This window comes from Chroicocephalus ridibundus, chromosome Z (assembly GCF_963924245.1).
Source record: "Chroicocephalus ridibundus chromosome Z, bChrRid1.1, whole genome shotgun sequence".
NCBI lineage: Eukaryota > Metazoa > Chordata > Aves > Charadriiformes > Laridae > Chroicocephalus > Chroicocephalus ridibundus.
The window spans coordinates 53,496,853-53,519,604 of NC_086316.1; the positions used below are offsets into that span (position 1 = coordinate 53,496,853).

At 39.1% G+C, this 22,752-nt stretch overlaps 1 protein-coding gene across 47 annotated transcripts in view; it reads left to right on the top strand.

Annotated features, from left to right (window-relative positions):
• Window positions 1-1,539: 1,539 nt before the first annotated feature.
• PTPRD (protein tyrosine phosphatase receptor type D) overlaps window positions 1,540-22,752 on the top strand; it is a 1,281,778-nt gene continuing 1,260,565 nt past the window's right edge. For 36 of the 47 annotated variants that reach the window (XM_063321203.1, XM_063321195.1, XM_063321194.1 and 33 more), the window contains exons 1-2: window positions 2,244-2,553; window positions 2,823-2,930. The gene's annotated coding sequence lies outside the window, so the exon portion shown is untranslated. The other 11 variants (XM_063321241.1, XM_063321242.1, XM_063321239.1 and 8 more) reach the window with 5 other exon arrangements.

Genomic DNA, 22,752 nt, shown 5'->3' on the forward strand with positions numbered 1-22,752 from the left:
GGTAAACCTCGGAGCTGAAATAATACCTGCCAGTGGACGATGCGCCCTCTGTCACTTTTAGGGTGGGAAGCTCCTTCCTAGCCCCTTTTCGAAGCGGAGGCCGAGTGCTTCTCCCTGACCTGCTGCTGTGCGGTGACCAGGGGGCGACCCCGGCCAGCCGCGCCCGCGGAAGCCCCGCGCCCCCTCGCCCCGGCTCCACTGCGGCGCTTCGCGTTGCTGCCGCGCCCGGCAGCGGGGCTGGGGCGGCCCGGGGCGGGGAGGCGGGCGCCCCGCTCCGCCGGTCCCCGGCCACGGTCCCTCCGCAGCCGGTAGCGATGTTTCACCTCGCAACCTTCGCCGGAGGCACCTCTGGCTGCGTTGAGTTTTTGGAGAGCCTTAGGCCCTCGCCGTGTCTCTCCTTTGGTGTCGTTTGTTTTCACCTGGCGCTTGAGCCTTAGCGTGAGGAGGTGGTTACGGCTCAGCAGGCGCGGAGTAGCAGGGGACCGGCAAGCTAGAACTGCACAGCTAGGGGTTGGGAAACGCGTATAATGGAAAGAAATCACCTTGATTCAAAACATCCCGGCGGGGGGGCGGGTGGTGTGTGTGTGGGGGGGGGGGGGAACAGGAGGAAATTAAAAATTAGCGCCTTTTAAAAACCCAGAAATCAATAGGAGGTAGCCGGCGTGCTGAACAAAGTTTTATTTTAATGCAGATTAAATGAAAATTCAGAGAACCCAGCAAACAAACCCCACAACACACAAAAAAAGAACAACAAGATCCCTTTTTTAGTCTTTCATAAACGGCTTAAGGTCTGTGAAGAGCATTTGCGCATCGTTGTGGGGAGGCAAATGATTGCAAATGTTCCTCTTGGAAGGCAGTATTGACCAGCGTTAGAAATACCTTCGTAAATTAAATCTCGATGGGATCTATTTCTGGAAAAATCTTAATTAAAAATAGCGCACGCACAAAACTGTATTCTAAACAAAAAGAAAATCCCCATCCCCCACCCCGTCTGCTTTAACACTGTGTAGTGTTACCAGTGGAACTGGAAATTTTACAGCAATCACCCCAGCATTTTGCTGTGGAGAAGAGGGTGTGTGTGTGTGTGTGTGGGGGGGTGTGCTCCGGCGGCTCTCATTGCTGGGAGATACTTTGAGGGCAAAGTAAAAGCGCCCCCCGGGAGCAGCGCTCGGCTGCCGCCGCCGCTGCCGTCTCTGAGATGCTACAGTATCAGGCGGAGAAGAAAAGAAATGAGTTTGGAGTTGATGTACCCGCCGGAGCAGCAGTAAAAAGATATAAGATATCGACACGCTCAGCTGCATCTTGTTAAAAGCTTCCTGCGGGTTGGCAGAATGAAATCTTTATTTAAAATACACAAACTATCGTCAGGGGAGGAACGGAAGGGAAAACACTAAAAGGGCCAAACGCAATGCTTAACCCACCGGTATAAGCAAAAGAGGAGGAGAAGCGATGAGATTGGTTTGGGGCGAGCGGAAGGGGGGGTGCCCTCCTTGCAGCCCAGCCACAGCAGCCACCCGGGGACTCAGCGTCTCCACTCAGCTTGGGAGAGACTTTCACTTTGATGGTGATAATGATAGTTGCTCTGGTAGGGGAAAGGGATTTAGGAACACCAGAGGCAGAATTTGTGCTCGCACTTGGGTGTGAATGATAGGAAAACGTGCCTCGCCACCACATCCATAGCAGCGCTCTCTTAAGTGGTGATAATATTATTATTATTTTATTATTGCCAGCCGGTGGCTTTAAAGGTGCATTATTTTAATGCATTATTAATTGTTTTCCCAGGGAGAGGAGGAAGGTGGGGATAGGGCTTATTATTATTAATAGCGCGGAGCTCACTCGCTCCTTTCGCACACGCCGGGGAGCGCGGTGGGAGGAGGCAGCGCCGGGGGTAGGCGGGCGGCGGAGCGCGCCCCGCTACCGGCCTCACTGCGCGGCCGCGGCGCGCACACGGGGGCCCGGTGCAGCCCCCCAGCCCCGCTCGCCCCCCGCGCTTTTTCCCCAGCCCCCATCACCCACGGCCGGGAGGAAAGTTCCACGAGCAGCTGCTGGCGCGGTCCCCGCCCAGAGCGGCACTCTGCGGTCGCCACCTCCCCATCCCCAAGCCCCGCGGGGGCGGCGTGCCTCCTCGGCCGGCAAAGTTGCGGCGGGGCCGGGGGGGGGAGGGAGGGAGGGATGGCGGGGGGGGGCGCCGCCGCTGCTGCCAGCCATCAAGTGGCTCGTTAAGGAAATGCAGGTGAGCGGGTTGAGCGGCGGCGGCGACGAGGGACGGGGGAAGGGGGGCTGCACGGGGCCCGGCGGGGAGCGCGCCCCCCCCCCGGGGCCGGCCGCTTGCAGCCGCCAGTGCCTGGCAGAGAGAGCGGGCGTCCACCGCGACCCCGGCGAGAACTGCCCCCCCCAGCACCGCCCGCGGGCGCGCACACACCACACACACGCACACGCCCCCCCCCCCCATCCATCCTCCCCACCCCTCGCTCGCTCCCTCTCTCCTCCCTCTCCTCGCTCTTTCCCTCCCTCCCTCTCTCTCTCTGCCGGCCTCGTCGGAGAGAGTTGCAGGTACCTTTCCTCTCCCCTCCCCATTAGCCCCCCCCGAAATCCCCCCCCGGAAAATTTTAGGGTGCAGGAGCCTCGGGAGGTCCGTTGTGGTTTTTTTTTTTTTTTGTTAATCCCTGGTTAAAAAAAAATAAAAAAATCTTTGGAGGGATGACTCTTTTGCAGGAGTCTGCTCTGAAAGCAGGGATACCCCTAAGGACCTAGCGACGGCGGCGCTGGATCCCACCAAAACAGAAGTGCCTGATGTGGCATGTGCTTCTCTCTCTTTGCAGTTCCTTCTGGGCCTGTGTGGACTAGGGGCACAACGCGGCGCCTGACCGGCAGGAGGGGAAAGCCGAGACTCATTCAGGTTTCCAAAGAGGTCCGAGCGGGCAGCATTAGTAAGTACTCTATGCTGGTTTCTGTCCCTGTGTTCTCCTGCTCTTCCAAACCTTTTATTAACATGTAGACACACATACACACACACGCACGCACACACACATATCTGTATTTCTCTCTATATAAATGTGTGTGTGTGTGTATTTCTGCTTTTAAGTCACGCTGTTCTGGTCAGAGTGGAAGTTGTCTATGGTAACTTGAACTGTTTTCAGTGGGAAAAGTGTGTAAAATCGTTTGCTCATCTTTTATGAGGTAAGAAAATTGCAGGTGAATACTTGTGTAAAGAAACCGAGTGTGTCAAGTATTGTGCAACGTCTACCTTAGTCCGAGTATAGGTATGTGGTAGATTACAGACAAAATCTGAACAAAGAAACGCTCTCTCAGGAGGGGTCTTACAGCACGGTGTGACCTGCAAAGTAATGCCAGGTGACAGGGCATTCAGTTTAATGTAAAATATTCACAGATTATAGATGCTAAGGGTGTTTTTGTCTGCGTTCAGCTGTAAGCATTTTTAGTCCACACCTCTGAAGTTGTTAGATTTTTCATGAAGTTTTATATGTACAAAACGCTTGTGAATTTTTTTCTTATGATGAGGATGACAGTTCCAGACAACAGCTTTGCTTTCTAAGTGCTTTTATGGGACATATTCAGAAGTACTGATGTCACTTTTTTAAATAGGTGCAAAAGACCTAGGGGAAACAAAAAGATGAACTCCTTTAAAAGGGCTTCATGAACAGTAGGATTGAGGTTTGCTGGCAGAGCTGTAGAGTTGACAGAAGGTACAAAGATCAAATAAAGGTATGTCATGAGAAGTCTGCTGTTAGGTGCTTAGCACTAAATATATCTGCATCTTGGGAGGAGAACTTTTGCAGACGTTATTTCTCTTGGGACAGTGGACCCATTATTGACATTTGCTGCATCTCTGGTAGGGGAAACAGCTAGTAATAGTAGTTAAGGGTTAACTGTTTCTTAGGTTGAGGGGAGAAATAAGGATGAAAAGTATGTCAATTAAAATATTTGCTCATGTTTGCTAATATCTAAATAAAACCGTTGTGTTATGTCAGTAGAAATATAGTTGAGTCAGGTATTTTGAATGTACTGGAAGGAATCAATAGTATTTCAGCATTTTTTCTCTATTCCTGCCAAATGGAGTTGGATTTAAATTCATGTGTTATTGTATCTGTTGTAGGGACAATGTGGATTTGAATAAAATAAACTTACTTTACAAATTCTTGACAAATTTGGGTTATTTTACAGTACATATTGAGAATAATAAATGGGTACTGTAAATAAACTATACAACTCAAATCTCTTATGTATTGTGTTTTTACTGTTCATCGAATCAGAATTAACTTGTCGTTAGAAGCCGTTAAACATGCATTTACAAGTGCATATTATTAAGCATCTCAATGTGAAATTAATGATGCATTTTCAGTTGTAATTCACAATCAATCACAACTAATAAATGTTGCCAGGAGTGAAAGTTTTTTAGGGTCAAATTAATTGCTTTTCTTTGTGAAGTAAAGAAATTAGTTTATGTCACAACAGTAAAGGTAATTACACAAAATTTATTTAGGAAATTAATGTGACACAAGCAGGAAAGGCTGAATCTGCAGTAGCAGAAGGATGACATTCAGAGTTGCTTTCAGGTATTCATAATCTTAAAGCTAGGAATAATTACAAAGCATAGGCTACAAGTTCTGAGGTAGTGAATCAGGGTGACTTTCATATTGCATCACAGTACTCCTTGGGTAATTTACAGTAACATTTATGACAGAAAAAATAGCCACTGAACTTCTGGACTTGAAATAAAAGGATAACACATCTGCTGGCTTAGTAAGGAGTCCTACTGTTATTGTTTTAGTACTATGAATTTATCTTTCAGTTAAAAACAAAGCTTCCCTCCCCCCCTTTTTTTTTTTTAAGTAGGTAACATTTGACATGGCTCCTTGCTGTCTTGTAGTCCCTGCGGGCAGAGCATTAAAATAATATATCCAGATAATTTGCATGAACTGTTTTGAGACTGCATACAGAGAAGTTTATTAGGTTAAGCTTTCTATTCTGCTAGGTGATCCCAAACATGCAGCATGCAGTGTTGAATGCCTAACAAAGTCACTATTTTTACAATAAAAGGAAAAAGATTAAAATACATTTAACTAATCACATAGGAACTATGTTTAGTTTAGGTTGAATCACAGCATACTTAATAGCTTTATTAGTTTGCAGCACACTGTTCCTTATTTGTCTTTTGGATTTTCTTTAAATCTAGCATATCTCCTGACAATACTTCAGTATCTGTATGAAAAATGACTTGACACATACTCCACTTTTGCTGTAATTACTGTTTGCTACTGTGGGAAATGACCTGAGTCAAATCCTGGCAATTAAGTTTGATACAGATTGTATTTGATCATATATGTATGTACAATCTTGATCGTAATTGTTGATATAGGAAAATGTCAAATCAGGTCAATCTAATTCAGAAGAAACAACGGAGGACTTAAAAAAGACCTCTTGCTGTAAAGATATAAAGTTGATAGAATAAAGTTGCATGTGTCAGCAGTAATGTGTTTTATTATGCAATTGTTCTTGTTATTGAGATCAGATAACAGCCTGATGAAATATATAAGCAGTCTGCAGGGAATGAATGATTAATTCCTCTAACATGTGCTTATTGTAGGAATTCTTACTAATAAAATCCTGCATACCTGTATTAGTTTGCAGCAGATGAAGTCAAATAGCATTATCTATATTAATATTAATCACTTAGTATACCAATGCACTATCAAACTTTGTGGTCATAAACTGTGATGGAAAAATCATGACAGACTGTTCATTTTTTATTACATGTGGCTTTACTGAAGAAACTGACAGTACACAAACAAACATGATGCTTGATAACACAAACTATTTTGAAATGGTGGGTATTATAAATATAAAATAATACTCAGATGTTTTAATCAGCTTGGTTTGTGTGTCTTATTTTAAAACAATTTATATAGCATTAATAACTTCAGTGTGTATGGAGGCTAATTCTACAGGTTTCAAGTACAATAACAAGTTGGAGGAACTATCATTGGCTAAATTGGAAAACAGGCCAGTTCAGCATTTTGTGAAAGGTTACTGATTCTTTTCATCAGTCCAAAGCTTGTTCAGTGTGAAAACAGATTGGTACCTGAATCCCACATATTTAGAGTAACCTTAATTGATTTAGTATCGCTTCTAAGACCTTGTAAGCAGCAAATATTCTTGGCTGCAATTATAAATTTAACAGTGGCATTTATGCAGATGATCTGTAATTTAGGTTTGGATTTTGATATCTGTATTTAAGAAAAGTATTTTTTTTTCCTTCATTAGTAGCTACAGGGATTCTAGGGAAACCAGCCGGGGAGAAGGAAACATTCAGGGCATTCTTTAAAAAAGAAGAAAGAAAGAAAGAAAGAAAGAAAGAAAAAAAAAAAAAAAGAAAAGAAAGGCTATAGAAATATCTCACATTCAAAAGTATCTGTGCTGCAGAATGACTGTTTATGTGGTATGTGGTTTTGGAGTCTTTTGCTGCACATATGTTATAAGGTCATTAGTACCAGAAGTTTCTTAAAGAGATTTTGTGTTATCCCTCCTTCTTCTAGACCTTGCACCTTGCAGTTTTGTATCTATAATCCTAAGAGAAACTCAGATAAAGTTAACAAGGGGGTTTATGTCACAGTAATAGCAGAATGATGACAATAGCGTCACAAAGTATTGACAAGGAGTGCATTTGGTTTATAGTTTTTTGGACATATTTGGTTGTGATGAAAAATGTTTAGTAGCAAACAGATGGATTTAAAATTCCAATAGGAAATAGGCAGTAGGCATGGATGAATTAATTCTCAAACAAGAATTAAATGTACTTAATAATAAAGACCAAGAGAAGGAAATGTGCACACAAGATTAGGCAAAAAGAACACATAATAGGAGGGTTTTTTAGCATTCTTAATGCTATTAGATGCTGTCTGATTTTCTGTTTATCTGTTCTAGTAGCTTCTTTAATAAGATTCAGTATAAAACAATAACATAAAAGCTAGCAATAAATGGAAAATTGCAGAGAAATTGCTGCTTTTATGGTCAATATGAGGATTGAATTGCGCATCTATTTTCATTTGTTGTCAATAGTTGCAGAAACGGTCCTATTTCTCTTGTATTTCTGTTCTATTACATATGCTTTATTAAGTCAAAACTATTGTGCAAGAAATTTCATTTTTTTTACATTCTGTATTTTTTTACTGTCAACTTTGTAACTACTTCTAAAAAGTGGACTTTTTTGTCAATGCATAAGCTTAAGATCTAGTTGAATAAGATTTTAACTGAGTGAAGAATGCAACATCTGGCTTATAAAATCAATTTTATAAAATTTCTGTCAGCAGTACTGTAAAATTTATCAAAATGCTAATTATGTTTTAAATTTATGTTGAATACAAGCATGCTTTTAAATGCCTTAAAAGTTGTTTGCAACACTTTTGCGCTTTCCAGATTATGCACTTAAATTGTACTGAAATGTAAAATTAAGGGTTAAGAAATGTATTTGGAGAAAGAGTTTTCTTGATGTGTATGTTTGCAATATGAAGAAGGCTCTCAATAGTCTGATGATTTTTCCTAAGACTGCTGTGTGGAATTTGTTCCAGCTATAAGCCGCATGAGCTTACGTACTTACCAGTTAAAAAAAGATAGATAGGTGTTACAGGCCCAGTCCTCTGCATTCTGTAAACACTGGGTCTAGAAACACGTTCTCTATGGTAGTCAGTCCCATGCTTAAGTCTCATTGTGTTGTGAAAAGCTAAATTCTTCAGTGTGTTTCAGGATATCTTTTCAAAAGGTAAGGTGGACATTTTAGTGCACAATAGCTGTCAAGATATTACTCTTTCTCCAAGCTGTGGTTTTTTATTTGGTTTTAAATTACCTAGCTCATTTGCAAAGTATGTATAACCCTGCCCAGCAGTGAAATGTTCAACGCGTATGCTTTCTGTTCTCAGTGGAAAGATGAGTTGGAGAGGAAAATGTTTCAGCAAGGGTGATTGCCTAGTCTGTAAACATGAGGACTCATGTTTGGATGGGATGAGGGACTATTTAGGAGTCCTAGTTGTTACTGAAACTGTGTGGGTAAGGTAAACTCATATTTCCAGAGTGCTCGAGAAACCTCCCGGCTGGTGAGCTTCTCACAGGTGACAGAACAATTGCTTTATGATGATTGATTTAAGGTGAGCAACCTGAATAAAGGTCCTCTGGTGGCAGCAGGTTGGAAGTGTACACCAGTCAGTCTTTCAGGAGCTGTAATTCCTAAGGTTACTGCAGCAGAAGTAACTGCATAAGAACAATTGCATCTACTCTAGTCTGGAAGTAAAGTGATTTTTAGGTTCTCATGCAGCAGTTTAACAGTCAATGTGGGAGTATGTCAGGCAAAAGTGACTTTGCTCTAGCTTAGACACATTCTCTCTCCCTCCTTCTCTCCCTCCTCTACGCTCTTAAAATGTATCCTTCCTTGTGGCGCTACAGTCTCAGCAGGCCCTGTACAATTTAGGACAATATCTAAAGTAGTTCATGTTCAGCTCTGTATTTTCCTCACTCTCCTTACTCTTTCAGCCAAAAAGTGTTTTATTCCGTCTTTAGCAAAAAAAGTAGTCCTCTACATTGTGACTAGATCTAACATATTGTATTAATTTAAAGTTTGAAGATTTTTTTTTTTCACAAACAGGAGTTAAATAAGAACATTTACAGTACCATTTTTAAATCCAACTGAAGACTTCATTTTAACCTTAAAGTCTGGTTTTGTGTTCAACTTCTGAGGAAGCACAACATAATTTCAATACCTGCACATAAGTACAAGGGAGAGCAATGATGTAACTCTTACTTGGGTGGTTACAGAATTGCTGGCAATAACAAAACATAAATCAAAATGATCTCTGAATTTCTGTCCATTTGGGTAGAAGGACATAAATGTATCCACCACACGAGTTTAAAAATGACAGAAGAAATCCTTCAGGATAGTGCATTGACTCAATCTTGAAAGATTGTCTTTTACATTGAAAGGCATGTTCTGTAATGTAGTGCTCGGCAAAGCTCAATAGCAACATCGGTTCTCAGTGGAAAGGGTTCAAAGAGGAGAATCCATATGAGCCATCCATGTCTGCATGAGTTGCTTTCCTTTTCTTACTGCAACCATGACATTGCCAGATAGCATCCTCAGACTTCTTCAGAGAGCCAGAAAACCATAAAGAGTGCTGTCTTCATCAGAAGTCATAGCAGTATCATGAAATTAGTTGATACTTTTCTTCATTTATGTTTTTCTTAAGGAGGTATGTGGTTTTTTGGGGCTTTCATCTTAACAGAAGAATGTTATCATGCATTAACAGTATGAACCAACTCCTTAACTGTCAGTATAGCTAGGATATTAGAGTTCATACTGTAAGAAGTCAGACTTGAAACCAGTTTTGAGACCTGTAAATTTCATGTAGTGGGAGGAATGTGCTAGGAGAGGCTTGATCAACATTAAATCATTATTACTGAAATATCCTACATACATTCCTAGAAGTATTTGAAGAATATACAAACATTTCTCTTTAAGGGGAAGTTTAGTTAACTTTTTTTATACTTCTGTAATCCTCTGCAAATCCATAGGTGTGGGTAAAAATAAAAGTGAATTTCAAATAATATATTGCACATAACCTGTAATACGATTTGTGTGCCTACTGTTCATAGAAATATTCCTAATGAAAAGTTGTATTAATCCTAATAAAAGTTGTATTCCTTCACAAACGGAAGTCTGCCCAGCGAAGTGTGACATTAATTTCCAATTTGACATTAGTAGATTTGGGCTGGCATCATTAACATACCAACTGGAGTACTTTAAAAAAAATAATAAAAAAAGAACTGATGTATTAATATAGAGATAACCTCTGTTCTCCTTTGGATAATTTAGACACTTCTTCAGTTTTAAGCACAATTATTCTGCAAAGTTGTCCTTTCTCCATATGAATAAAAGATATACTAATGACTTTTTCATACAACTTAAGTCTTAATCTTCCTTTTATTTTTTATTTTGTTTTATTTTTTTAAGAATGCTGGGCAGCTAGACTTGAAAACCTGCACAAATGCATTTGGCTGTTTTTGCAGAGCATAGGCTTTGAAATGGGCCACATGGTTGATTTGACTCCTCTTTTTCACTGTAAACCCAGTGTCCTCTGACAATGCCGTGAAGCTAAGATCAGTTAGTGAGGCTGGAGATTCTTTTGTCAAAAGCCTCAGCTAGGAAGTGTACAATGGACTGCAAAGCTTCAAGAGCAGCCAAAAGGTATGTAGGTCACCAAACGTGGGTAACCAGATACTGTTAACCATGTTCCCTATATCCATGATGTCTTCAGCAAAATTAATTTATTCAGTGAGAATTCGGTCAGCAGCATACAATGGATGTTACTTGGAAGAACCAAGAAATAATTTGAAAGCAGGGTCAAATTGTTTTCTTCTGCATTTTTAGAACAAAGCGCAATGGGCTTTCTGTGCAGCTTGTTTTCAATTTTTAGATTTTCAATTCTAATGGAAGTATGTGAAAGGATGCAAAGTAGTGCAAAAGTCATGTTAGCTACTGGAGGCCATTGGGTGCAATGAAATGGTCAGGAAGTGCGTTTTTTTCTGCACACGCTGTAATAAAAATTTTTATAGAATTGAATAATTTCCTGATGAGTTTCCATACACATTGTGGTGCTCTGCCAACCTAATCAGAATGCTTGATTGCTCCTACTTTAAAATCTCTTTCGTTTGAGACCTCCCCCCCCCCGCCCAAGTTCTTTATTTTCTATTCTAGGTTTATTAGGGAAAAATGATTATTGTATTTGGCACAACAGTAGTAAGTTGTGTTGCAGCACCTGTTTTTCCTCATCAGCTGTAGGTTTTCAGAGGTTTCTTTAGGTGTGGAAATGAAGTCCTGGATGTTCCCATTGTCATACTCTATATAGGATCATAAATTAGAAAGTATCCAAATGTATTTGTGCTCAGAATCATCTTTTTCTTTTTTTCTCAGCATGGAGGCCAGACTTTCCCTGTCTTCCCTTTTTTCATAGCCTTCCTCTGCAGAGGGCTGTCACATGGTTAAAATGTCTGATTATTTTGAAATTAGCTGGTAACTCCTATTTCTGTTCCTTCTCACCGATCCTGAGGATAGTGACCCTTTCTCCTTGAGTGAGAACTCAGTTTTAAGTAGGATGGTGTCCTTAACTTCCTCACTTTATTTTTCCTAGAACTCGTAAAAATGAGAAAGAGAGCACTCCAGCTTATGTAAATATCATATATTTCCTAATGTAGGGTGAGAGATGAAGAGCTAACTGACAGTATTCTGCTCGAGTCATGTAATGAATAAAGTAGACATTAATGAATGTTGAGGTGAGTTAGGTGTGTTGATATCTTCAGGCAACGCTGAAGTGCAGTTGTACAGCTGACATTTTTGTCTCCCTGCCCCTTCTATTCTGACTGGTGTTGATTGGCTTGCGAACTTGATGGGGAGGGATAAGGAAGCCCATATATATTCTTCTCTGTTCAGTGTTCTGTTGATTTTATTAATCATCAGTGCTGAACAAATTAAAAAAGGCATGAATTGTGACATTTATTTCAACACTTCTTGATTACTTAAACATGGTTTTGTTAAAAAAAAATTGCAATGTGTGTTCCATTGTATATTTAAAAAAAAAAGGGATTGTTAGAAGATATATGAGGAGGAAGGAAAGGAAGTGAGGACAGAAAATGGGTAAGTAATGGGAATGGAAGGAATCTACAGCAATGAAAGGAGCCCCATTATTCAGGTCCCTGGTGCAGTGTCAAGTCAGATGACGCTTTCTTTAATCACTGGGGATGAGATTTAATTGCCTAACCATAGGTGGCTCATGGCTTTTTAGATGCCCTGAGGTACCTGCTCAGCCCCAGGCTACTGCTCTCTTGTACCATATCTGCCAGTCCCATACAGGTATTTCAGAAAATCAAGAACATACACAATTGCAAATTTATCTGTGTTTAGGATTATGAATTGTGCATGTCTGTATTCCAATTTTGTATCTAGAACTTTGCCTTTCCTAGAGGCAAGCATTTTTTCATGTTATGCTAATTATATCTGAAGCTAACAGAGAGAGCTCCCTTAATCAAAACTTGTGCTTAACTATCAGCATAATTAAATTAATTGCATTTTGGAGACATCCTAGAAATCCTATCATGCATGTATGCATCTGTGTGTGTTGGTAGTGACATCATCCCTGTCTTCATATTCTGAAACAAGCTTATCTGTTGTTTTTTGTTGGTTTTGTTTTCATTTTTTCCCCTTTTCATAGATGATACACAGATTGATGGAGTCCAAAAGCTTATGCTACTAACTATACACCATTCGCAGTACCAACTTGTGTGCTTTCCTGCTCTGATACCATGCTTGTGCCTCTGAGACAAGGCACAGGGGCACTGCAAAAGTGATGAACTGTGTAATGTCACACTGCCTTTTTCTTATTTGCTGCTTTGGTAGGTCACCTTTTTCTGTTTCTTGGAAAGGAAAGATGGACCTAGGGATCTGTGTAATATAATTGTGCTGAGGTGAAGTGCGTTTTCTGTTTTTATATTATTGACATCTTGACCATTATGCAACCAGTAAAGATCACTGGCAGTAATATTTTCTTCTGAGGTCAGGGATATTGATTTTGGAGTATAAGCAGAGCTGATATGCTAAATTTTATTGTAATTCTATTTGGATTTAACTTTCAACATCATTTGTTTTGGACCAAAAGTTTGAGACACCTGAATATGCATTTATGGAAGTTATTTGGATATTATGTTCATTAAATGATTGTTGCAAAATACATTCTAAGTTTTGTGCTTAATAAGAGGTATTGGGAATAGCATGTATGAGAGACTGCTTTTGCAGATGGAGGTTGCTCTCTGTAACCTATCTATCAAGGTTTTAGAAAGGCAAGAGAATAGGTCTTGTTTTTGAGCCAGACACATTTTCCATAAACAGGACATGAAGTGATCTTCAAAAGTTATCCTAATCATTACAAAGAATAGAGCATAAAAAAGGATCCAAGAAAACCTTAGTCTATATCATTTAATCTAATTGTATTAATATATATGGCTCTAAGCAATATTCCATCCCCATAGGATGATATCCCAGCTCATGCAAACTGTAACATCTATTTATGGTGTTTCAGTGGCTGTCCACGTTCTACTAACTTGAGGAAACAAAACAAAACTGAAATAAATTACACCAACTTGATATTTTCTTAACTTAATTTCACTCTGTATCACTAAAAGTAGTACAGTATCATTTGCTTTCATTTATGTCTGAATCATACAAAAGTTGTGATCAAGATGGAACTTGGGGGGTTAATAAATTGGATGACTAGTAATTATGGTGGTGCCTTATGATTGAGTGAGAGTGAGACCACATTGTAAAGTTCAGAGGAAGTAGATTTTTTTTTTTCTTGCTCAACTGAAGGAGAAAATAGCAGAACAGGGTGAACAATGTAATCCTCCTTTTTTTTGTCTGCTTTGCTATTAAGTTGTGTTTTTAGGAGTGTTAGGAGGGAACTAAGATCTGGAGGCCACCTTGCAGAACAAGGTTCAGAGCGACTTTTCTGTTTATTTGTAGCAGCTAAATCACATTAACTAAAAATATTATTTTTAAAATCAGTTCTCACATAAGCAGATATGTTAATTTCAAACGAATTGTTACGTGATAATGGCTAAAATAACGGTAACAATGATCTGAGGTTATTTCACCAAAGTTTCTTTGCACAGCAAGTATTGTGTTACTGGTTGCAGAACTTGAGTTATGCTTCTTATTTTCTGGTGCAATGCAGTGGTTTTTTGAGTTTTATTGGGAGGTCAAGGGGAGAGGGGTCATTCGCACACATGTTGGGAACATCTAGTGGTTGTACTGTCTCATCATGTCTGTTGTATTAATTCTGAATTGCTAAATGGACATTTTAAGTTACTGCAAAGTACAGTATCACCTTCATCTTCTCCTTATACAACACTTTCTGTTAGTACCTTTGAATTTTTCTGTCAGGGAGAAATAGCAATAATTCTTTGTAGTATGTGGCTTGAACACCATCTATACACAATACAGAATCACAGAATGGTAGGGGTTGGAAGGGACCTTTGGAGATCATTTAGTCCAACCCCCCTGCCAAAGCAGGTTCACCTAGAGCAGGTTGGACAGAAACGCATCCAGGCGAGTTTTGAATATCTCCAGAGACGGAGACTACACAACTTCTCTGGGGAGTAGAAAATGGTATAGTTGTGAAAACTGTTATATTGTACTGGGAAGTTAGTTCTTAATAATGCTGTCTAACAGTATAGCGTTATGCTGCTGATTTAAAAAAAGCTAAAGGTCTGAGTCAGCAAATACTGCATGCACTTGGACAGAAGGTTTGTTTATGGAAGCAAATGACAGATTGAGTAGAGAAACAAGCACCTGCTTGTGTACTGCTTGGGTTATGATGAGGACAGAAGCATACATTCCTTCTGTGCTAAAGAAGAATTTTCTATGGAAAAAAATAAGGTTGATCACGCAGGTTCATCGCTTTCTCACAGAATCACAGAATCTTCATGCTTGGAAAGGACCCTTAAGATCGAGTCCAACCAGAAAACCTACAATCTCTGCCACTAGAGCATGCCCTGAAATGCCACATCTAGATGTTTCTTAAACACCTCTAGGAATGGTGACTCAACCACCTCCCTGGGCAGGCTGTTCCTGTGCCTGACCACTCTTTCAGTAAAGTAATTCTTCCTAATATCTAATCTAAACCTCCCCTGCCACAACTTCAGACCATTTCCTCTGGTCCTGTCATTATTCACCTGGGAGAAGAGGCCAACACCTACCTCTCTACAACCTCCTTTCAGGTAGTTGTAGAGGGCAGTGAGGTCTCCCCTCAGCCTCCTCTTCTCCAAACTAAACATGCCCAGCTCCCTCAGCCTCTCCCCATATGACCTGGTCTCCAGACCCCTCACCAGCCTGGTAGCTTTCCTCTGGACACGCTCCAGCACTTCAATGTCCCTCTTGTACAGAGGGGCCCAGAACTGAACACAGTACTCGAGGTGAGGCCTCACCAGTGCCGAGTACAGAGGCACGATCCCTTCCCTGCTCCTGCTGGCCACGCTGTTGCTGATACAAGCCAGAATGCTGTTGGCCTTCTTGGCCACCTGGGCACACTGCGGGCTCATGTTAAGCTGGCCGTCCACCAGCACCCCCAGGTCCTTTTCTGCTGGGCAGCTTTCCAGCCACTCTTCCCCAAGACTGTAGCATTGCTTGGGGTTGTTGTGACCGAAATGCAGGACCCAGCACTTGGCCTTATTAAACCTCATACAGTTGGCCTTGGCCCATCGATCCAGCCTGTCCAGGTCCCTCTGTAGAGCCTTCCTACCCTCAAGCAGATCAACACTCCCACCTAGTTTGGTATTATCTGCAAACGTACTGAGGGTGCACTCAATCCCCTCATCCAGATCATCAGTAAAGATAATAAACAAAACTGGCCCCAAAACTGAGCCCTGAGGGACACCACTGGTGACTGGCCGTGAAGAGGATTTCACCCCATTAATCACAACTCTCTGGGCACGGCCATCCAGCCAGTTTTTAACCCAGCGAAGAGTACATGTGTCTATGCCACGATTTGCCAGCTTCTCCAGGAGAATGCTGTGGGGGACGGTGTCAAAGGCCTTACCAAAGTCCAGATAGACAACGTCCACAGCCTTCCCCGTATCCAGAAGGTGGGTCACATGGTCATAGAAAGAGATCAGGTTTCTCATGAAAGAGATTCTCCTGCCTGTCTTTACAAGATGGAAGCTACAGAAGCTTCTGTGGTGGTCAGGAAAAGACCTAGAGAAACTAGAGTTGATTTAAAAACCTGCATTGGTTTCCCCTTCAAGGGATCATCAGCTGAATGCTGGGGGCAAACCTGTGCCCTGTTCCATGGTGACGGCCCCAGTGGAGTGAAACATTTCGAGGGTCTGATCTAAGAATATAGGTAAAAATGCCTCTTTCCCGTGGAAACTTTGCAATATGATGACCATTTGACTAAAGCTGTCTGTAACTAGTCAGATAAAAGGAAGCATATCTTGGTGAGAATTTGTGAATGCTATCTTGTTCAGTTTGCTTATCTTACCTTCAAAGTTGGTAATGATGGGGAAGTAATTCAGAGAGTTTTCCTCCCTTGAACTTTGAGAAGAGCAAACCAGTTGAATAATTGTGTATGTGTCCATTACCTTTTTCATAGCCTATATTTAAAGTGAGTGTAACTCTTTTTCTCTCAACATCCTTATACAGAAATGGCTTTCATATTTTTTTTTTCCATTTGTAAAACATATTCCTGTTGTAATACCTTAGTAGAAAAAGGCAACATATAAGCATAATTTGATTTTTATCCAGGGAAGCCCTGTAGGAATGAGAACTCGTAAAATCTGAAAACAAGGTGTTTAAACAGTTTTATAGGTGTCTATTCCTTGTTACAGGAAAAAAAACACATAGTGTGACAGATGTGTTCAGATATTGGTGGAACAGTAGCTGAAGTGTTAACTGGATTATATTTCCCTGAACATCTTTTTTAATCCCTATAGCCCTCTACTAGCCCTCAGAGGAACTAATGTGCATTTTAAGTTGTAAATAAGAAAACAGGAGTAGCTGGGTGTACCAGATTGGGCAGTTTTATGAAGCAAAGATATCCACTCAGGAAGAGTGTGGCACTGCTAGGCTGTTAAACTGCTTCTAACAGGTATCAGTTTCTGCCTTCCATCAATAAAGATTTCCCAAGGAAGGCAGTGGACAGGAACCTGAAGGAAAGGATACAATTTTTTTCCTCCCCTCTGGGATCAGAAATCAAGTTTTTGTCTCATCTTTTTTATAAGGTAGTTCTAGCAGGCTTCCCCCCCGCCTCCCTTACAAATTTTGAAATGTGTTTTAAACTCTAGATTGATGATGTATAAAAATTAACATGGTTGGTATATCGCAGTAGCTACAGAAAAAATCTTATTCCCAAACCTACATTGAAAAAGGAAGTTATTGTAATACACACCATGAGTAAATTCATGGAGAAACAGAATAATTTTCTCCAAAATACTAAATTGGAGTGTTAATTCAACTATGTATCATTGTTAGAGTAGCTCTTGTAAAGTGAGATTTAATTGTCCTTGCTACTCACTTCATGATGGTGTTTGAAAGCAGCATTCTCATGATTAGAGTGTTAGAATTAGTGAAAATACAGAGGAAATCCCCATAATCCCAGTGATGCATATTGCAAACTGAAACTATTCAAGCCTTTACAGTAAGTTTATACTATTTTAAGTACTAATTGCTCATTTAATTTTTATGTTCTCATGGTGATCAGTAGTTATTTTTTGTTTGGAGAAGCTTATAACACGATTTTTATATATGCTTCCCAGGAAAGACTGACAAGTAACACAGTCCTTTTCCCCCTTCTCACTATGTAATCATTGGAAAGATTTCAAAAAGTGGTAATTAAAACATGTGTGCTCTACATACACACACATCATTATTAAATATAGCAGTATGATCTAATTAATTTCACTGTGTTATATTAATCAAATAGTTGCAGTGGCAAACACAAATGATATATAAAATAAGAAAATCCAGCAATACTCAGGTCATAAGCTACTATTGTAGATGCAAATATGAATGTTACAGGATAATAGCCTCCATGTTAATCATAGGACACCTGGGAACAGCTGGCATTGTTAATACCTTGCCAGCAAGAATACTTTATGTGCTTCTTTTATACAAGTTCATCACCAGCTAGAAAATGTTAGTTAGTCAAAGTTTACACAGTTTGAGCGAGTGGTTTCCTCATCTTCACAAGAGTATATGATGCATGTATCATCAAGTCTGTAAACAGAAACAGCAAAATCTGCTACTTACTGCAGAAATAGCCATTCAAAATGTTTTAAAAATAAAAGCAGTAATTTTTTGTACTGTTTGAAGATGACAGTATGGTTGTAGTGATGTTGTAAATTGCAGACTGTTTTGTTTTCTGTCAGCATCTCCGATTACTCCAAATCCTGTTGCCTGGCTCACTAATATAGGCTTAGTTATTTGACTGTGTTTCTCAAGAAGGAAGGCTTTTCTTATTATGTAGTTACTTAAGAAAAAGTATGGAAAAGTTTACTGTAGATACATTCTCTTACAGAAATTTATGAAATTATGTGAAGTTCCATATTTGGCCTGAAGTGCTGTAGGACAGACAGTATTCTCCATATGCTGTACAGTAATGTAATTTGATATTTTGAATGTAACTTTTTGATCTATTTATATTTTTTTGGGATTATGATGGAAAATTAAAATGTCATATACTTACCAGTTTGTTTAAAGCTACTGGAACAATAAGAGGAATATTTTAATATAAAGTATTTTAATCTGTAAATACGTGTTTCAGCTACCGTAGCGTAGTAATATGTGTGTGTATGCATATTCTCAGTGGTCTGCATGTGTACTGAAACTAGTGTTACATTCAGCAGTGAAGTTCATCTAGATCAAGATTTATTTAGTATTTATTTTCTCTTTGAAAAGAGGAACTAGTACAATAAACACCATTATACAGGAATCGGAGACCTCAGTTTTGTATGTCAGACCTGTGTAATCCATGCAACTGGAAACCTGTAATTATTATAAAACTGCCATAAAATATGACTTAATTTTTTGAAGTTATATATATAGTCTGAAAAATCTCAAAAGTGCAAGAGCCAAGGTTATTGTGAACAGGTTATTGTGAATAGGAGGAGGCTTTATAAATAAGCTTCCACATATTCTGTCCTCACTGCATTTAGCTATTATTGTTTGGGCACTGCAAATAGTGGTGCATGTGAATATCTGAACTCAAAGTACTAGGAAAGAGTCACCCTGTAGTCTCAATTTCCTGCCTAGAAATCCAACTAGAGGAGAAAGGTGAAAAATTTTTCTGATAGCCTGGTAGGTGGGGATAGGCCAGTTTTTGCAGCTCCTGGATCTAAGTGATAAAGCACACCAGCTGCTCTTCAAATATAGAGACTATGAAATCAGCACGATCTAAGGAGCCCTTGGGCTTTTTACTCAGCAGAAATGAGTACTAAGTCCCAGGTCCTGCTGATGAAAAACCTTCAGTGATTCTGCATTATAATTAGATTCTTAGAAATGTGCTGGAATGATGATTAGGGAGATTGAGAAATGACATTTGTTTGTTTGTTTGTTTTTGTTTGTTGTTTGTTTGTTTTTCCTGTCAAAATGCATCAAACATTGTTAAATGCTACTTATTTTAACTGAAATACTCATTCTTTGTTTACGAGTGAATTCTTTTTACATGGTCATGAGCCACGTAGCAGCAATTCAGTTTGTTTGCAATTCAATTTAAGATGCAGATTCTCTCTATAGGCTGATAGTCATTCCTGTAGTAGCATGTCGTAGACCTGTAGAAGTGAGGCTGATATTCAAGAAATGTAACTTCTGTAGTAAGACTCTAAAAATAACTTTTTACTCTTCTGTGTCTCAGATTGTTATAACTATGAAATCTTCAAATTAGATGAGATGCCTATGTAATAAAGCACCAAGATTCTAGTTTCAAGCACATTTAATTCTGGAGCAAAAATTCCTGTTGACTTCAGTGAAAGTTACATAGAACTCAGAACACCACCTTAAAAGACAAAGACTGTACTTTTGCTTAGGCTGAATAAGGTGATGTTTAGCTTTTTTGTTGTTATTTTGCTCCATTATTTCTCTCTCTTTGGAGAGTATTTATTAGCATGGCTGTTACTTATTTTTTATTTCTACTGTCAAATTGCCTTGTTTAAGGAATAGAGTTTTATTGAAATTTGAAAAATCACTCACCCACTAAAAGTATTAAAGTCTTATCCATTAGTTTATAATTAGCAGTTAACATTGGCTCATAGTTTAAGAACACAGATTCAATTAACTTTATATATAGGAATTAAGGTGTTAATTAAGATTTTAGTTTAACTTGGAGTTCCTATGCTGGTTTTCAAAGATAACTTTTGAAAAATATATGATGAGAACTGGAGAGCATGATTAAATTGGTATTTTTTTTCCTGTTGAGGTTGGCATATGGTTTGAATTATAAATTATGAAAACCAGTATTATTTAAGTAATTAAGCCAAGCTGTTCTGAGACATGGAAAGAGAAATCTACACAATGTTTTTTCTTTCCCCTAACAACTTAGAATTAAAATCTTTATATATTTACCTCTTTGAAGTGCAAGTGGTAAAGTAAGGAAATAACTTCCTTCTTTTAATTTCATGACGTTGAAATTGTTCTTCAAAATAAAGTTTATCTTTCAGTATGGGGACACCAAACTATTGTATCACAGGCATATTGTTGATTTCCAAGACTTTTGAGTTGGTGGAGTGTTTCGGATACCTCGTTAGATGAATAACTGTGGTAGTGGTCTGTGACCCTGTAGTTCTATGGTGTCTTCCATTTAGTGATGTGATCAGTTAAATGGATTGAGCTCAGAAAATTGTAAGCCATTTATTTGACTTACGCTGTTAGTCAGTGGACTTCAATCAGATATCAAATGGCTTGAGAAAAACAGCACTTTATAATAAATCTCTGTCAATTTAAAAATATTCTCTGTTTTGAAAGAATTTTCCAGTCTCAAATAATCTTGTGTTATGTCATCCCCAAAATAAACAATTTTAAATGACAAGCATCTCTCTTAAATAAGGGGGACAGTGGCAGGATTCTGTATGTATCTCTCCTTTATGGGTTACTTATCTTTCAAGATGCTTATGTAGCCAAATAAAAAAAGTAAAGATGAATTAACACAATGCACAGTATTACTGATACAAATCACCTGTTTGTAAAGGAAGAAAGTGGTAGAGTTTGATTTTTTTGGGGGTGAGGGGGAAGGAGGTAACATAAATTCAACTGAAAAAAAGTTGTATGTGGGTTGTTTTTGTGGCGTTTTTTGTTTGCTTGTTTGTTTGTTTTATATTTATTTTAAGAGTGCTTGGTATTCAGGAGTGGGGTTTAACTGCTAAAGTAGGAGCCAAAAGATAATGATCTTAATGCACTTATCTTCAGTTGAAAATGACATCTGAGATCACTTTTGACTTAATGACCCTCAACTACAGTATTGATTCCTGGTCAAAGTGCTGAGAATAAAAGAGTTGCAATTTTAGAGTTCCTGATGATACATTCATGTTACTCCTTTCATCCAAGAGAATCCCATAATATGTAACAAACTATATGCCTTGTTAACTTCAGTTAGGATTCATTGTTTTTCTGAAATGGAGAAATAAATGTAGCCATGTTACATATGATGGATGTGTTGTTTTGGTTTTTTTTTCAGAATGTGTCTGAATTAATTTTCTCTTTGTTCGTATGTACGTGGACATTTAGAAAAGTATCAGGAACATGTTTGCTAGCAGAATGGAAATGGGTAAGATAGGTTTAAAAAGGAAAAAATGCAAGCAATCATATTTGCACTGACAAGAAACAGCTTGCTTTCTGTCTTGCTAGTGTAGAATAAAAAATGATGTTTGCTATAGAATTTCAGCAACTTGTTGTGTTGGAGGTAAATATTTCTTATGAAGCTATTACCATACAAATGTGAGTGGAACCAGAATAGAATGGAAGACTGAGGAATAGAGCCAGTGGTCTTAAGTGTTTAGTGGCTTTCTCTTAACAGGACGTATTTCATAATAATTAATTCTTTAAATTTATCTTGATTTTAAAATGCCATAAATTAAATGGTTAAAGGAAAACTGAAATGAAGTCCCTGTTGAGAGTTCTTTCTAAAGAAGAGTGGTTCAGAAGAATGAGATATGTGAAGAAGACAGGTTGATTTAATACAGGAACATTCCTGAAATTGTGTGCGTATCTGTGCATGTGTATGGAAGAACAGTTGTGCACATGCCTGTAAGTGGGTTCCCTGCCCTCATCTGCATGTAGTGACAAACACCTTCAGGTACGTAATCATTTCAGTTTCTTGTTGTTGTCTTACAAAGAAAAATGGTGAAACAGGTATTTTATTATGTAAGTATTTTTCTCATCTGCATTGTTAATTACATGTTTTTCCCCTGGTACAGCAGAACGGGGGTTCTGCCACAGCCAGATGGTTCTGTAATCTGTATAACAGACGTGATACAAGTCTTTAAGAGTACTGGAGCAGAAGATGAAGGCTTAAGAACATTGTATGTCCAGTGTATGTGAAATCGCTTGCTATTCTGTTTGTGAAGTACTATTACTTTAAATCCCCAAGTAGATGTTTCCAGTATGGCAGACAGCTAGGTTAAGCAAACTGTCTAAACCAGGTATGTGTGGTTTGGCAAGCAATCTATTTCTTGAGGGTGGGGCCCTGTACCTGAAATTCTGGAGGTTTCTAATAGGCAACAGAAAGATATTTATTGATTTTTTTTTTTTTTTTAAATTTATAATACCACCTTTTTTTCCAGTTTTTGTCTGTCCTGCCTAACATGAATGAGAAAGAACATACTGAAAAGAAAGCAAGAGATCATATAATATCCATGTAAAGTTTATTCTTTGATAAGAAAGGTAACAAGTAAGAGGCCAGTCAATAGTCGAGATTTCCCTCACCCTGCTCTTGGCAAAAAGAGGAGAAGAAATAATCTGGGAAGAAGACTTTTGTTTTCCAGTCCTTCATAGGTTAGGTTGATCATTTAAAGTCTTATTCAAAGTACTTTCCCTCCTCCACCTCAAAATAACTCTTCTGAATTTAGGCTGATTGATTAATCAATTTAGTGTACTAAATCACTTCCTTACCCTTACATAAAACTTTAAGGATTTTCAATTTGTTTGTTTTTCAG